A 16,040-nucleotide genomic window follows, 5' to 3' on the forward strand; every position below is an offset into this window, starting at 1 on the left:
TCCCAAAATGGTTGTATCTTTTTTGCATTTCTACCAGCTCTACATCCTTGCCAGCATGTGGTGTTGTCAGTTTTCTGGATTTTGCCATTCTAAAATATATATATATTTTATCTATAAAATATATATACTTCGATGAAGTGTCTGGTAAGGTCTCTGGCCCATTTTTTAGTTGGGTTGTTTGTACTCTTACTGTTGACTTTAAGGGTTCTTTGTACATTTTGAATATCGTCCTTTATCAGATGCATCTTTTGCAAATATTTTTCTCCCAGTCTGTGACGTGTCTTCTCATTCTCTTGACATTGTCTTTTTCAGAGCAGATTTTTTTTTATGAGCAATATGAGTTGATTTAACTATTTTGGAAACAACCCCTTCCCCCCCAATAATGTCTGAACCTAAAAGGTACGTAAAAATGGCAAAACATATTTTAAAATAGTAGATTTGAAGGTCATTGTAGCTTTTTCCTCATCACATGAACTCTTTCTGCAGGACAGTAAATTACAAACCATTTCAAACTGTGTTAAAGCACATAATCAATCTGGCTGCATTTGTAGCTGCTTCTGGGAAAGTAATCTTGTTGGAGCTATTCCTCTGGGCTGTTTGGTCAGTTGGTCCAGAAGAAGAAGTCCTGGAGACAGCAGTGGGCCTCACCTGTCTTATTACTACTCATTCTGCTCGTCCGCTGTGATGGAAGCAGGCACAGAATCCTGGCCCTTGTTGACATCACTGGTGCACACCCACTGCCCATTGATGGACTCCTTCCACAGGGCCTCCTTATTATTTCTGCCTGAGAAAGGCAGGATGTTGGCCGTGATGGACCAGCTCACATGCCACACATCATTGAATTTATGCAGCAGTTTGAGCAACCACATATTGCCTGAGGCATCGTCATGGGTCCCAATGAACATATGACCATCCTGGGAGCTGCTGGTGATGGTGCTGGTGGGCAGGCTAATGGAGAGGGCCCAGGCCACATCTTGAACCCAGTCACTGTGCACTTGTAGCTTCTGTTTCTTCTGTTGGCTGGTCTCCTCTTCCTTCCACAGCTTGATGAGGTTGTCACAGCCACTTGATGCAAACTTCTTAATGCAGTTGGGCTTCTGCACCGATAGCTGGACTATGAGGCTTCCAGGTTCAAAAGGAGGGGGTCAACTGACTGCATTGCGGCCAATAATGTGAGCATTGTGGATCTTTTTCACTTCCTACTGGTCATCTCCCGTGTACGACAGCAGGGATATGGCCCCATCTGAGTTGATATAGGCCATAGTCATGGAAGGGCCCAGCACACAGAATTTACTGAGAAGTCGTATCCTGTATGCTTGTCCGTCCGTCTTCTCCCAGATGCCATTCTCTTCTTTCTTGATAAGGATTTTTTGGTCAAAGGAGCAGCATGCCAGGATGTTGACATACAGAGAGTGGTCCCAGGCCACTTTCCACACAGGATCCTCATGACCCCTGAGGTCACCAATGAGGATCTGCCCTCCACTGTGCACACTGAAGATTCTGATGGACCTGTCTGATGAACAGGTTGCCAGGCAGGTGCCATAGTGATCCATTTGGGCATCGTGAATCATGTCCTAGTAAGAGGCGTCTACTGTGTTGATTGCTGACACCATGGCCTTGATGGCAGCGGCTCCCGGTCTTGGATGTGGCAGCTCCTGGTGGTGCCCCTGAACAGCTCCTCCAGAGCAGAAATTTTTAATTTTAGTGAAGCCCAGCTTATCAATAATTTTTTTCATGGTTTATGCCTATGGTGTTTTACCCATGAAGTCATCACCATACCCAAGTTCATTTAGGTTTTCTAAGGGTTTTATTGATTTGCATTTTACATTTATGTCTATGATTTATTTTGAGTTAATTTTTGTGACAGGTTTAAGTTCTGTGTCTAGATTTTGTTTTGCATGTAGTATGTCCAGTTGTTTGAGCACCATTTGTTAAAAAGACTATCTTTTTTTTCCATCATACTCCCGTTGCTCTTTTGCCAAAGATCAGTTGACTATATTTATGTGGGTCTATTTCTAGGCCACTTATTCTGCACCATTGACCTATGTGTCTATTCTTTCACCAATACTACACTGGATTGGCTACTATAGTTTTATAGTAAGTCCTGAGATCTGGTACTGTCAGTCCTCCAACCTTTTCTTCTCCTGCAATATTGTGTCAGCTGTTCTTGGTCTTTGCCTCTCCATACAAACTTTAGAATCAGTTTGTCATTATCCACAAAATAACTTGCTGAAATTTTATTAGGATTACAGTGAATCTTTAGATCAAGTTGGGAGGAACTGTCATCTTGACAATATAGTGTCTTCTTATTCATAAATGTGGCATATCTCTCCATTTACTTAGTTCTTACATTTCATTCATCAGAGTTTAATAGTTTTTCTTATATAGATCTTATACTTATTTTTTTAGAATTACACCTAAGTATTTAATTTCCTTAGGTGCTAATGTAAATGGTATTGTGTTTTTAATTTCAAGTTCTACTTGCTCATTGCTGGTATACAGGAAGGCAATTGACTTTTGTATATTACACTTGTATCCTGCATCCTTGATATAATTGCTTATTAGTTCCAGGAATATTTTGGTCCATTATTTTGGATTTTCTACATAGATGTTTTCCTCTTATTTTTAAGGTGGAAGTTTTAGGTCATTATTGACTTATTTGCTGTGGGCAATCATATTAATTGTGTGTATCAGTGTTGGTAAGAACTTATCTACAAATTTAAAATGATTTTTAAATCCTAATTGATTTCTAGATATTCAAATGAGAAGACAACATTTATGTATCATCAGAAAAAGATTTAGGGAAAATAAATTAGTAAAATAATAAGTATTACATGTATATATATCATATAGCATCATATATGTATAGTATTAGAAGGATATATAAAAAATATTAGTGTGATAATGTGATCTCTTTGTGGAGATGCTATATGTAATTTTCTTTGCTTTTGTTTATATGAATTTTTAAAAAAGATTTCATCTTTTTAAAGTAATCTCTACACCCAATGGGCAACTTGAACTGAAACACCAAGATCCAGAGTCAGATGCTCTACCAACTGATCCAGCCAGGTGCCCAATATGATTTTTTTTATATTTCTGTGTTCAAAATATGTAAAAGAGAATGAAAGTCACTAACAACCAAAAGCAAGTCAATTTTATAGATGGGTGAAATACACTTGATCCTTGAGCAACATGAGGGTTGGGGCGCTGACCCTGCCATGCAGTGGAAAATCTGCATATAATTTTTGACTCCCCAAAAACTTAACTACTAATAATAGCCTACTGTTGACTATTAGCCTTACTGGTAACATAAACAATTAACACATATTTTGTGTGTCATATATATTATATACTGTATTCTTATAATAAAGTAAGCTGAAGAAAAGAAAACGTTATTAAGAAAATGATAAGGAGGAAAAAAATACATTTATAGTAAGGTACTCTAAAAAAAGTCCACATATAAGTGGACTCACACAGTTCAAACCTGTGCTGTTCAAGGGTCATCTCTACATATGTTCTTCCAAAGAAGGACAAAGAATTGCAAATAAACGTTTAGAGGTATAAGAATTAGCAAGTAGGATGTGTCTTTTGTCCAGAAGATCTATGGCATTAATTCACAGATACAGATGTAAAAAATGGAACAAAACAAATCACTCAGAATTTCCACAAAATGTTGCTTCCGTAAATATACTATCAACACTAACTTTAAATAAGCTGCACACAGGATATCTTTTAAATGGGTGACTGAGTTGTTCAAATTTTGTTGTTCTTATAGGTGTTACCGCACAACTTTAGCTTTGTAGAGGACTCTGTGGGGAGTTCTTGGGATAGTGTCCTGAGAAAAAGGACAGTGGCTTTGGAGTCAGCAAACCCAGAGTTGACTCAGGTACCAGCTGTGTCACTGAAAAAGTCCTTTAAACTCTCAGAGACTTCATCTTCTCATCAGTAAAGCTGACTTCACAATTCTGTGTCCTTTGCATGATTTTTGTCAGTATCAAACCAAATGAAAATAATATATGCAGTGCTTTATGACTCACAGCACTCTATGCAAATTCTAGCTATCATTATTCTGAAGATGGCTATTACAACCAAAGTTACCCAAATTATAGAAATATAACAGAAGTAGTGCTGGAAATATTAATTTAAAAAATTTTTTAAGGCTTATTTATTTTTGAGAGAGAGACACACACACACACAGCGTGCGAGCAGGGGAAGGGAATAGAGAGAGGGACACACAGAATCCAAAGCAGGCTCTAGGCTCAAAGCTGTCAGCACAGAGCCTTTGAGGATCTCAAACTCATGAACCATGAGATCATGACCTGAGCTGAAGTCGGATGCTTAACCAACTACTGAGCCACCCAGTAATGTTAACTTTCAGGAGCCCCTGGAAATGTTAACTTTCAATGTTGGAGTCTTAATTAGGCTAGGGCATGCCCTTTTCATATTCTTAATTTTTGCTCTGATCTTAATTAATGTATACCACTATAGGTATTTTGGATTTCTGGTAGATGGTGAAATTTGAGGTTTAAGAACCCTTTTGAGCAATGGCTATCTAACCAGGGTATAGTTTTGCAAATTCCAATTTTCATTCATTCAATATTTACCACTGAAATCTATTGCTTACAGTATTCCAAGTTTTGTGGTCACAGTAGCAAATAAAACAAAGCACCTGCTGAAATGGAGCTTACAATTTAATGGGGGGGGTGTTGTGGTCCATAATACAGTGGAAAATGAGTATCCAATAGGTCAGTAAGGAATATAGGATAGAGCAGGAAGTGTAAGAAGTGCCATGAAGAAAAATAAAGTGGAAGAAGGGAGGTTGTCCAGGAAGCAGAAACTGGGATGGAGATTAAATGCAGAAAGTTTACTGAAAGGATCAACACTTGTCAGAGAACGGGAGGAGGTAGGATTGGTTGGGGGGAGAACTTGGGCTACAAAGTAGACACAACTAGGCCTCCACTAACACCCTGGGATCTGGGAAGCCGGGAAGGGCCTTCAGAATAGTGTTGAATTGTGGCAAAGGAGCCCAGGTCTTTATGCTCCTGCAATGACCAAAGAGTGGTTGCAAACTGTCCCTGGGGAAAGGAGTGTGACCTTGTGAGGTGACTTTCTTCTGTGCAAGGCAATTCCCAGAGACAGCTAATAGCAGTAATCAACCAGTAGCACTGTATCCATTAGAAGGTGTGCATGGTGGGGGGTGGGGAGCAAGGGATTGCTTATTTTAAAAGATAATCAGGGGAGCTTCTCTTAAAACTTTTTTGAGAGTACATTTGAAGGATATGAAGGAGAAACCAAGTAGACATCTAGGGGAGGAGGATTCCTAGGGAAGAGAATTTTGACCTTCATTTTTAGATTTTTCTTCATGTAATTTCTATGCCCATCTACTGCTTTTCTACTCACAGTAGAAATAATAATGCTACTCTCAGTAATAATAATAACAAAAACAAAACCAATATCCTTTTTCACTCTGTAATTGCAAGCTTTAATTTTAGAAGCTGATGTAAAACGTAAATGTTTCATAAGATTTCACTAGAGTTTTAATAAACCAATCCATTTATTCATTCAATTACACAGTGAGTATCTATAAGTGCCCAATGTATGCCCGTTACCATGTGAGGTGATATGGGTATAGTGGTGACAGGTGAATCAGTCCCTGATTTGAAAGCAATTGACTTGGGGAGACAATTGAAACAGGCTATTTGAAAACACAGCATAAAGAGTGACTTGGTGTGGTTAAGCACAGGGAATGAAGATACAAAGAGCAAGTCATTACACTAAACCATGATGAAACCAGCGTACATGATGGGGAAGGGTGGGTAACTAAAACAAAGTCAAAATGAAGCTTTCTTTGAATAGGGGAAGAATGGTGTGTTCACAACAAAGCTGGTAAAGATAGGGGAGGTAAGTTTCTTTGCAAAGGGAAACCATGTTTTGTTCACCTTTTAAGTTGTAGAATGGGTTAAATCCATAAGGGTCTACAAAGATCAAACCACCAATGCAGAAAACACACATTTCTGTAAGAAATCAGTTGTGTGAGAGGTTTTCATTGCTAAAGATGGACTTTGAGCATAAAAGAGATTTACGTAAAACATGTATCAAGGACTGAGCTGGCATCTTTTATCAGTGTGGCTGCAAGTTTGAATAGAAGTGTATTGATCAGAGGTAGGATGAGTTCCGAAAAAGTTCGTTTTGAAAAGCAACATTGAATGTGTTAAATATTTTTAGGGGATGTGATCTGCTAATTGCTCTAACAAATTTTATACATCCTAGGGAAAGGTTTGAAACTTTCCCGTCAGTCATTCCACCACCTATTTATTGAGTGACGTCTCTCTTCTACTCACTAGTCTAGGTATATAGGGACCCCTACAGTCGTTGCTCTCAAGAAACTTAAATCCTGGTGCCTGTGGGGCTGTAAGTGGCTTATGACAAACAAGGAAGCCAATGTTATAAGATGTTGTGAGATATTCCCATTCTCTCATAATAGGTATCCATGACGAGAAAGACTGAGTACCACCTGATTCTAAAGAGAACCACTGAACTGCTGCTCACTTCTGGGGCCCAGCCACCTCACAGGAGTTTCTTAGACTTTACAGAACGACTTTCTACTGGCCAGGTTCATAGAAAGTGAGCAATGTGGAGGGAAGAAACTCATCAGGGATTCCTGGTCAGTGATCTGGTAGGGAACATATGGAGGAGGAAAGAAGGGTGCTTTCTATTCCCAGAATCTAAGTGGGGAAGGGAAAGGGACTCTGAAAGAAAAGCTTATAAAGTTTGAGGACGTCTGCAAGAAAATAGGAGAGACTGACATTTTGCTTACTGTTGGAAGGCTATGTGGGCAGCATTTTGTCAATATGGCCCTATTTCTATATGAGTAGGGGAGAGACACCTGAATGGAACAACAGGGCTTAGAGAAGGGCAGCACTTGAGCAGCTGAACTCCATCCATTTGGTGTGTACAGATGCCAGAATATCCAACAGATCTAGTGGAAAGTGGCCAAAGAATTATGTCACTGGCATCTGGCATAAAAGGACGGCCCCCTAAGCAAAGTGACATTAACAGTAAGAGCCTTGGGACAAGAAGTTGGGGATGGGAGTTGAGCCAGAATGGAAGAGGTAGAGCTGGTATAATCCTCATGTGATGTCAAAATCCTCTGAGATTCCCCATGCCTTTGAGAGATCCAGCTTTGTACTTTGACTCCCAGAGTCCACTGGTGGCCAGTTTGTGTAAGCCAGATTAGCAGCTACAACCATCAGGCAGAGAACCACAACCTGGAACAGTTAAGTACAATGAATTTTGTACTTCACATTTTGAAATTGAAATAGCTTTAATAACAAAAGAGACCAGAAAGTTTATTAAGTTTCCAAGACGTCTGGAAGTAATAGGAAATGTATATTCCATATAGCGTAAGTGAATAAAAGATTGAATGTTTTGGGGCACCTGGGTGGCTCAGTCAGTTAAGCGTCTGACTTCAGCTCAGACCACGATCTCTGTCCATGAGCTTGAGCCCCATGTTGGGTTCTGTGCTGACAGCTCAGAGCCTGGAGCCTGCTTTGGATTCTGGGTCTCCCTCTCTCTTTGCACCTACCCCATTCTCTTTCACTCTCTATCTCTCAAAAATAAACATTAAAAAATTTAAAAAAAAAGATTGAATGTTTTTTTACCCAGGTGAATCGAGACTTACCAATAACCAGTTATACAAATAAAGAGGATAGTCCTAGGAACTGAGTGCTATGAAGAAAATAAAGGAAAAAAGTGAGATAGAATATAATGGAGGAAGGAGAGAGGCAGCTGCTTTACTTTGGGTAGGCAGGAGAGACCTATTTCATTCAACAAAATGTCATTGTTTTTCTGCCCACTCACTATTCCCAGCTTTGGGGATATAGTGGTAAACAAAGCAGACAAAAAGTAAAACCATCAATAACCTTTGAATGTGTGAGACAGGAATGATATGCAGGAGGCAACCAAGCAAAGATATGAGACAAAAAGGAGAAAAAGGTAGAACAAGAAAGGAAGAAGCATAGCGTGTTGGAGTTTCAGGAGAAATGGTCAGTGGCTGGGGCCTATGAATAAGGAAAGGGTTGAAGAGGGTAGGGGAGGGAGAGATAAGATCTGGCCTAAGGACGGTGAGATCCTTGAAGAGCATGCTGAAGAGTAAGGGTTTTGCTCTGGTACAATGGGAAGCCTAATGGAGATTTTTAAATAAGGGAAATAGTTTATGGGTTTAAAAAAAATTTTTTTTAATGTTTATTTATTTATTTTTGAGAGAGAGAGAGAGAGAGAGAAAGAGAGAGAAAGAGAGAGACAGAGCATGAGCAGGGGAAGAGCAGAGAGAGAGAGGGAGACACAGAATCTGAAACAGGCTCCAGGCTCTGAGCTGTCAGCACAGAACCCAACGCAGGGCTCGAACTCACGAACCATGAGACTATGACCTTAGCCAAAGCTGGACACTCAACCGACTGAGCCACCCAGGTGTCCTGGGAAGTAGTTTATATTTTAATTTTTTAAGTTTTAGAAAAATTACTCGGATTGCTTTGTGGTAGAGGGATTTGTAGGAAACAAGAATAGAGTTAGGGAGATAAAATGTGGGCTGTCACTGTGTTCCAGACAATCTCATCTATTCTTTGTAGTAAGAATAAATGATGTTGGTCACTTTTCAGTGCTCCCTTTTCTAAATTTCAAAATACTTAGGGATGGAGTTACTTTGATCTGAGAAAATTACAATATTCAGCACTTTTGTGCTTTAGTAGGCCTAGAAAGAATTGCATTGATTTAGGGTAAGTAAGACTTACATTAAACGGATTGCTTTTGATTTAAAGATATTATGTTTCATCGGAGAATGGAAATTATTTTCACATGGTTGGCAATATTTGAAATAATTACTCAACTTCGGTTGATAAATGGTCTAAAAATTATTTTATTAGCTTTCCTCAGAGCACATCTCATTACAAATAACACTACCCTCAGGAGAGAAGAGTCCATGAGAAGGGTCAAGGACATCCTGTGAGTAACATAAGTAGAGGCTGAAATAACGTGTTTTAATATATGATGCACTGATAGCATTTGGCAAAAACATCTGGAAGAGACCCAAAATAAGACAACAATCCCAGTTAATAAGCTCCACTGAGTGATGTTCATCAACTGATAATGTGAACTCAGGTTGAACTCTAGTCATAAAACTTGGAAAGAGGGAGGTTTGAGAAATTGTATGTTCTTTATTGCGAAATGACTGGCCTGAGCATAAGATCAAATCTAGGAATGACTCTTAGGGTCATATAAGTTCAAGGCCAAGCTCAAATAAATAGAAAACACTCAGCACGTGCTGATCATCTCAAATTCCATTCCCAAACCCATCTATACTGAAGAACATTTTGGATACCCCCTGAAGGACTGAAATTCTTGTCTCTAATTTGAACTGAAGTCACAATTCTCTGTAAACCACAATTAAGCAGTCACTAGAACATATTAGACAGGCAAGCAACACAGTCTAGGAACTCATAGATCTAGAGGACTGTTTTTATTATTTGTAAGTAAAACCCCATGTAGACTAATATAGTTTATCCATTAGAGAAGTGTGAGTTAGCAACTGTGTGGTCATGATTTTTTTTTTTAACTTCGAAAAAGTTAGTGATTTCTATTGCAGTTTTTCTTTAAAGACGTAATACAGCTTATTATAGAAAATTTGAAAGCTAGGCAAATGTAAAAAAAAACACCCTAAAATTAGCTATAATACCATTTCTAACCACACACATGCATGTGCTCGTGTGTGCACCTGTATACACACACACACACACACACACACACACACAATGAGCTCTTACTATTGGACCCCTTTGTAATCTTTTTTTTTTTTAATTTTTAAACATTTTTAAAGTTTATTTATTTTGAAAGAGAGCAAGCAGGAGAGGGGCAGAGAGAGAGAGGAGAGAGAGAGAAACCCAAGCAGGCTCCTCACTGTCAATGCAGAGCCTGACATGAGGCTTGAACCCACAAACTATGAGGTCATAACCTGAGCCAAAGTCAAGGGGCGGGTGTTTAACCAACTGAGACACCCAGGCACCCCCAGGTTGGTAATCTTTTAAACATGTAACAAACCACATTCCTTGTCATTAAATCTAACAGACCCAGTATAGTGTGACTGTTAAGTAATGTTCTGAGATTTCCAAAATACACTAGAACTTATACATTCTAAATTGTCACTTTGGGAGTTCATGGTATGCATTTAGGCAAACGATGCTGCTGAGCAACACAGATGTGCGACAGTCTTCTTATAGTCTATCAAGGGAAGGCATGTGACGTGTGGCCAGGGCCCTGCCATACCCTGTCTCTTAGGACAGGAGACATGAAACCTCAGACATCCCTTACCTTCACTCCTAGGGCAAGGCTGTCATGGTGCATCTGGTGTGAGTGATGGCGGGGGGAGGACTACATGTTGTGACATTAGACCCTTTGGTTTAAACTTTGGTTTAAACTTTGGTTTAAACTTTATGTCATACGCCTGAGGGGCTCATGCAGTCTGTCAGACATTTCTGCCCCAGGATCTGCCCTGTTCTTGAGATGACAGGTACTCTCCAGAGATCATCTGGATGTCTGGCCTTCCTCTGCATGTTTCTACCCTATGCTTGTCACTCTCTTTACTGTTAAACTCCAGGCAGGTGAACTATAATTGAGATCACTTCATACCAATGGAAGCCTAACAAAAACCGTGCCTTGGAGGCGAAGACTTGAATTAAACTCACTCCCTGCCCTCAAGCTGCTCACAGAATAATAAACTTGGCCTTTTGCTTCTTTTATTTATTAAAAAAATTTTTTTAATGTTTATTTATTTTTGACAGAGAGAGAGAGAAAGACAGAGCATGAGTGGGGGAGGGCCAGAAAGAGAGAGGGAGACAGAATCCGAAGCAAGCTCCAGGCTCTGAGCTGTCTGCACAGAGCCCAACACAGGGCTCGAACTCACAGTGTGTGAGATCATAACCTGAACTGAAGGCAGCTGCTCAACCGACTGAGCCACCCAGGCACCCCTGCTTGTTTTTAATCACAGTGCAGCTTTATCAGCAGGCAGCTGGGGTACTTGAAAGTCTCAGTTTTTCTATTGCATTCCTTTCCCATCCCTTACATGTTATTTCATTTGTGCCCGGACAGCCACACAGTGAGAATACAGGCTGATGTCTTCCTCATGCTTCTGCACATTCTCTGCTCTTGGCTTTGTTCATACCTTCATATTTATCCTCCTGGGATGGGCTTAAAATTTTGAAAATAATAAATCATCAAGGTAATACATGTACATTTTTAAAAGTCAAATGTCTTTTCATGGGATTATAATAAAAATCATAACAGTTGATATTAATTGATCACTATTCTAAATTTTATATATATATATATATATATATATATATATATATATATATAAACTCATTCACTCCTCACTACAGCCCATTGAGAAGGTACTTCTGTTATTATCACCCTATTTTGCAAATAAGAGTAATGGGGCACAGAGAGGTTAAATAGCATTTTCAAGACCTCACAACTAGTACTGGTAGAACTTGGATTCAAACCCATGTGTCATGGCCATAAGAACTGTGTTTTTAACCACTATGCTATTCTGTAACAATTCTTTGTTCCAGCCTCTCCCACTGCTCATTTTAGGCCCTAGAAACCAACACTCACACAGGTGGTCTTGTTATTCCCCAGGTAGCTTACTGTTTTTTGGAAAAAATTCTAATACACAAATCATGTTTCCTCTTCCTTTCTAATTTATCAGTTAACCCTTTAATTTCTTTTCCATTTTCCAGATCTTTACTGAAATATTCATCTGTTGTTATTATTATTTCTTCTGTTCTTTCCATTTTGCTTCTTATACCTTACTATTATTGTTAGATGATGTCTTAGAAAAGAGAAAATATATAGTCACATGTCCATTGTACCATCTTGAATGAAAAGTCTGCTTTTACATGACCTAGAGAAGTGGTATTTGTATTAGGATTCATAGGGTATAACTTGTGATCCACCCCCAGCCTGCTCTCCCAAACTTGACTTTGGGCTTACATATGCTTCTTATATATGCTTCATATTTCTCTGAGTCTGGTGTCTAACCCTTTCAGTCTTTCTTGAAACCTACAGCTGAACATGATCTTTCTCTCTCATCTCAATTCCTGGAACACTTGTGTTGTTTCTCTGGAGGCAAGATGTGCCTCATGATTTCTCTTTTATTACCATCATTCCTATGCATAATTTTATTTCCATGTTGCACAGAAGCTTCTTAGGAGTGGCTGCCAAACCCTTTTGTAGTGGAAAAACCTGGGCTTGAAATCAGGTGCAGTTCTATTCAAGCAATAATTACAAGAGTAAGAAATATTTAAATTTACAAATTCTCAATAGCTGAAGAAAAAAAGCATTTGATAGGATTCAATAACTGTTGCTGATGAAAAAAATATCCCCTAGCAATTAGGACGGAGCTTTCTTAAACTATAACGGTTGTAGACAAAAAACTTATATTATTCTTCATGGAGAAACTTCAGTTCAGACATATTCCCTTTAAGAAAAAGAGTGAGAAGGATGCCAACTATCACTGCTACTGTTTAACATATTACTGAAGATAGTGGCTAAAACAACAGGTCTTAGCTTCCATGACCTTTAGTTGTGGTTATGCAACTAAGTCTGGCCAATGGCATGTGAGTGAAGGTTACCACTTATACCACTTGCCAGTCTGGCCCAGAAAACCTCAAATGAGTGTCCTTCCCTTCTTTTTCCCTGCCACTAGGTGATTGGGAAGATGACTTTGCAGACCAAGAGGAACTATGAGCCTAGATCCCTGAATGACTTTATGGAACAGAAATCTCTTCCCTTCCCTTCCCAGATTCACACTGGACAGTTATGTGACCAAAATGACAAAATTTAATTGTGCTGAACCCTAAAATTTTCGCCTTGTTATAGCACTTAGCCTATCTAATACAGAAATAGAGATTCTACCACAACAAAAGCCTGAAATATATGTCATCGGCTTAGTATTTGGGTGTCAGGAGACAAAGATTTAGATATTACTTCCCCAAAGCAGACTATTCATGCTATGCTGAAGTAAGTAATCTGGTAAGCATTGTTTACAATAATTTGGAAGGGATACTGTGTGCCTTCTGCATCTATAGTTTAGGAGAGTGGTTAGAGCCCAAGTTTTAGGTTTGTTAATTGTTATTGCTTTTAACAATATTATAACAAAAAATGAGTTTAGTTAGGAAAGAATTGCCTGATTTTCAAGAAGAAATTAAGAATCTCAGAGTGTTGGGAAAAGCAAACGCTTCTGAGCTTAAAACACTAGGACAGATAAGACTGTCAAAGACTTAGAGGGAAAAGACATCAATGCTTCTCATTAACCAAAAGAACTCGGCCCTAGGGCTGAGATCACATCAAGAATATTGCTTTTCATCATAGCCCATTATTTAAGATGCCTCAAAGGAGCTGTCATTAAGTTAGAGTCAAGGATTAATTCCAGTCCACAAAGAAAGGAAAAGATGTAGAATTTTGTCTCAGAAATAACTTTGGGTGTAGTTACAGGCAAATGGAGCTGACTGAAAGCAAACTGACTAGAAGTCACTTAATTTTCTAGGGAATTTGTGTTGCCAGAGTTAAGTGTCAGCCTGGCTTGAAAAAGCTTTTGCCTGTTTCTCTAGCCAAACAACCCTAGCATCATTAGAAAACGTGTTACAAAATTTGTATACTCACAAGCTATACACAGGGCACACTGTTCAACACTCAGTTCAAATATGGCCATGGAATTTAATGACCAGGAAGAACTTACCAGGTACAAAACCAAATGTAAGTGCATTGCCATAGAGAATAACGGATCTTTCCATATCCTGGGCAGGAGTCTTCACAGTATTGCCCATCAGATTCTCTCATTGCTATGGACAACTGACTGATAATGTGTTTCCAATTCATCTCTCTTTTTTGCAGATATCTTAGTTCCACCTAAGATTAGGTGTAGCATTAGGTGTGTATTAGGTATAGCAGTAGGCAGAAAACTTGTCTTCTTAGTTTATTGACTGTCTGGCCATGAGAAAATACATTGCAACCTGATGAGAAGACTGTACATCCTAAGACATCCTGGGCTTTGCTGTACATGCAATAACAGAGGGAAAAAGAGAAGAGTGTGATACATGTGTGGGAATGAGGGTATACATGAGTATGTCATGACCAGAGGCCTGGGTTGTGGAAGGGACAGCCAGATGTCCAATCAAATCCATTCTACCTTTATTCCTGGACCCAGGGCTTGACTTTTCCCAGATCCCCTTGCAGTTAAGTGTGGCAACGTGACTGAATACTAGTTAATGGAATGTGAGTTGAGAAATGGCCATTCCCCATCCCTGTCCTTTTGGTTCTTAATTCATGGGAAGGACGGATGAAACCTCCCACATATGCTTCTACATACTATTTCCCTCTTCTGGAATAATGATGTCCAGGGAAACTTTGGAAACCATGTGTTGATGATGGCAAAGATGCCATCAGCTTAGATTCATGAACGACTATGTGAAGGATAATCTCTATTCCCCACTGACTTGGAATATTTCTGTATCTTTACCCGAACAAAAAACAAACTTTTTTATGTGTTAGCATCATTATATTTTGGGGCTTAAGCTGCTCTAATTAAAGCCACAGGCAATCTGGTGGGTGAGATAATGTAGCAGTAATTTCAGACAGTGACAATACTCAAACTCAAATGGATGGCAACCTGAGTAGGCTTGGAATCACCATCACATCAGGCCCTGAGGATACAGAGAAGAGGGCTATCTGGTCAGCAGCCAGATGAAAGAGGTAGGATTCAAGTCCATTTTTCAATTTGTGGAGGAATTGTGGGAAAAGCCCTTCTTAAAAATCCAAAATCAGTATCAGTCACTTGAAGAAACTACCAGGAAACACAGTACTGTTCTCATTTCCAAGTATGTCTTCAGAATACTTGAGGACAAAAAAAAATACATGAACTCTTGGTCTGTCCCAGTTTTGATTTCAAGAAGTTACCAGACGCCTATGTAATAATGTATCATTGTGGTGGGCTCTATTCTGAGCACGGTGAAGGAGTTAGATGTGAAGATCCTCTGTATTGCCCTGGAAACTCTGCTGGTACACACTGGAGGTAAGAGAAGAGTAAAACACGTGATACTGGAGGCAATACTATACAGCTGTATTAAATAAGAATAAGGGAAGAAAGCTGGGAACGTGGAGCTCCCATATATTGGAAGCTTTGTGATAACCCTGAGGTAAGGAGATCAAAGCAAATAATTACAGGTTGTTGTTGTTGTTTTTAATACTACACAGTTATCATTTCTTAGAGGGTTGAGTTTTGCTTTAGAAGTGAAAAGGAACTGTTATATGTCAGGGGAAACGGACAACATAACTCCTATGCGTTTTGTTCAAATGGTTCAGTAAGAGACATGATGGCTTCTTTTGCTTTCTTTTTGGGTTTTCTTTATAAGGCCCCTGTGGGAACCATGGTCCCTGTTCCACTGCTGCATGGGGTGGCTAGCAGATAATCTGGAAATAAACACTATTCACTAGCAGACTTATTGGGAGGGGTGGGAAACAGATGCACTATTTTCTGTCTTCTGTTGTTGGGATGATACTCTGCTATGGCTTCCTTGGGTTTCTAAGAGGGAGAAGTAGCCTGATTCTTTCAAACAAGGATTTAAATGATGTAAAATTTGTTGAGCTCATGAATTATCATATACATACGTACTCCTAACATTGCACCAAACTGATAGATGTCTGAATAGGAAAAAAAAATAGTTTTTAAGACTATAGCATGTTACAAAAATGGGATCACGTTCCTTTTAAAGTGTACAGGCCAAGTTATTTTATTGATGAATTTTTCTGTTTTTCACTTTCTTTGAAACAGTTATCCTTCAAGTTTCAAGGACGAGTTTTGCAGAGTCACAGCACGTTTTGAGCACACCCAAAAATATGTTTCATGAGATATGAACCATGGTGCAATACCAAGGTATCGCTGGTGTTCAGGTTTAAAATAGAACTCTGGCTTAGAGATATTCAGCAGGATC

General features: G+C 39.1%; 1 pseudogene; it reads right to left on the reverse strand.

Annotated features, from left to right (window-relative positions):
• Positions 1 to 659: 659 nt before the first annotated feature.
• LOC132693251 (protein SEC13 homolog pseudogene) lies at positions 660 to 1,616 on the reverse strand (annotated as a pseudogene).
• Positions 1,617 to 16,040: the final 14,424 nt, after the last annotated feature.

Source organism: Panthera onca, chromosome B1, assembly GCF_046562875.1.
Source record: "Panthera onca isolate mPanOnc1 chromosome B1, mPanOnc1 haplotype 2, whole genome shotgun sequence".
Classification (NCBI taxonomy): domain Eukaryota; kingdom Metazoa; phylum Chordata; class Mammalia; order Carnivora; family Felidae; genus Panthera; species Panthera onca.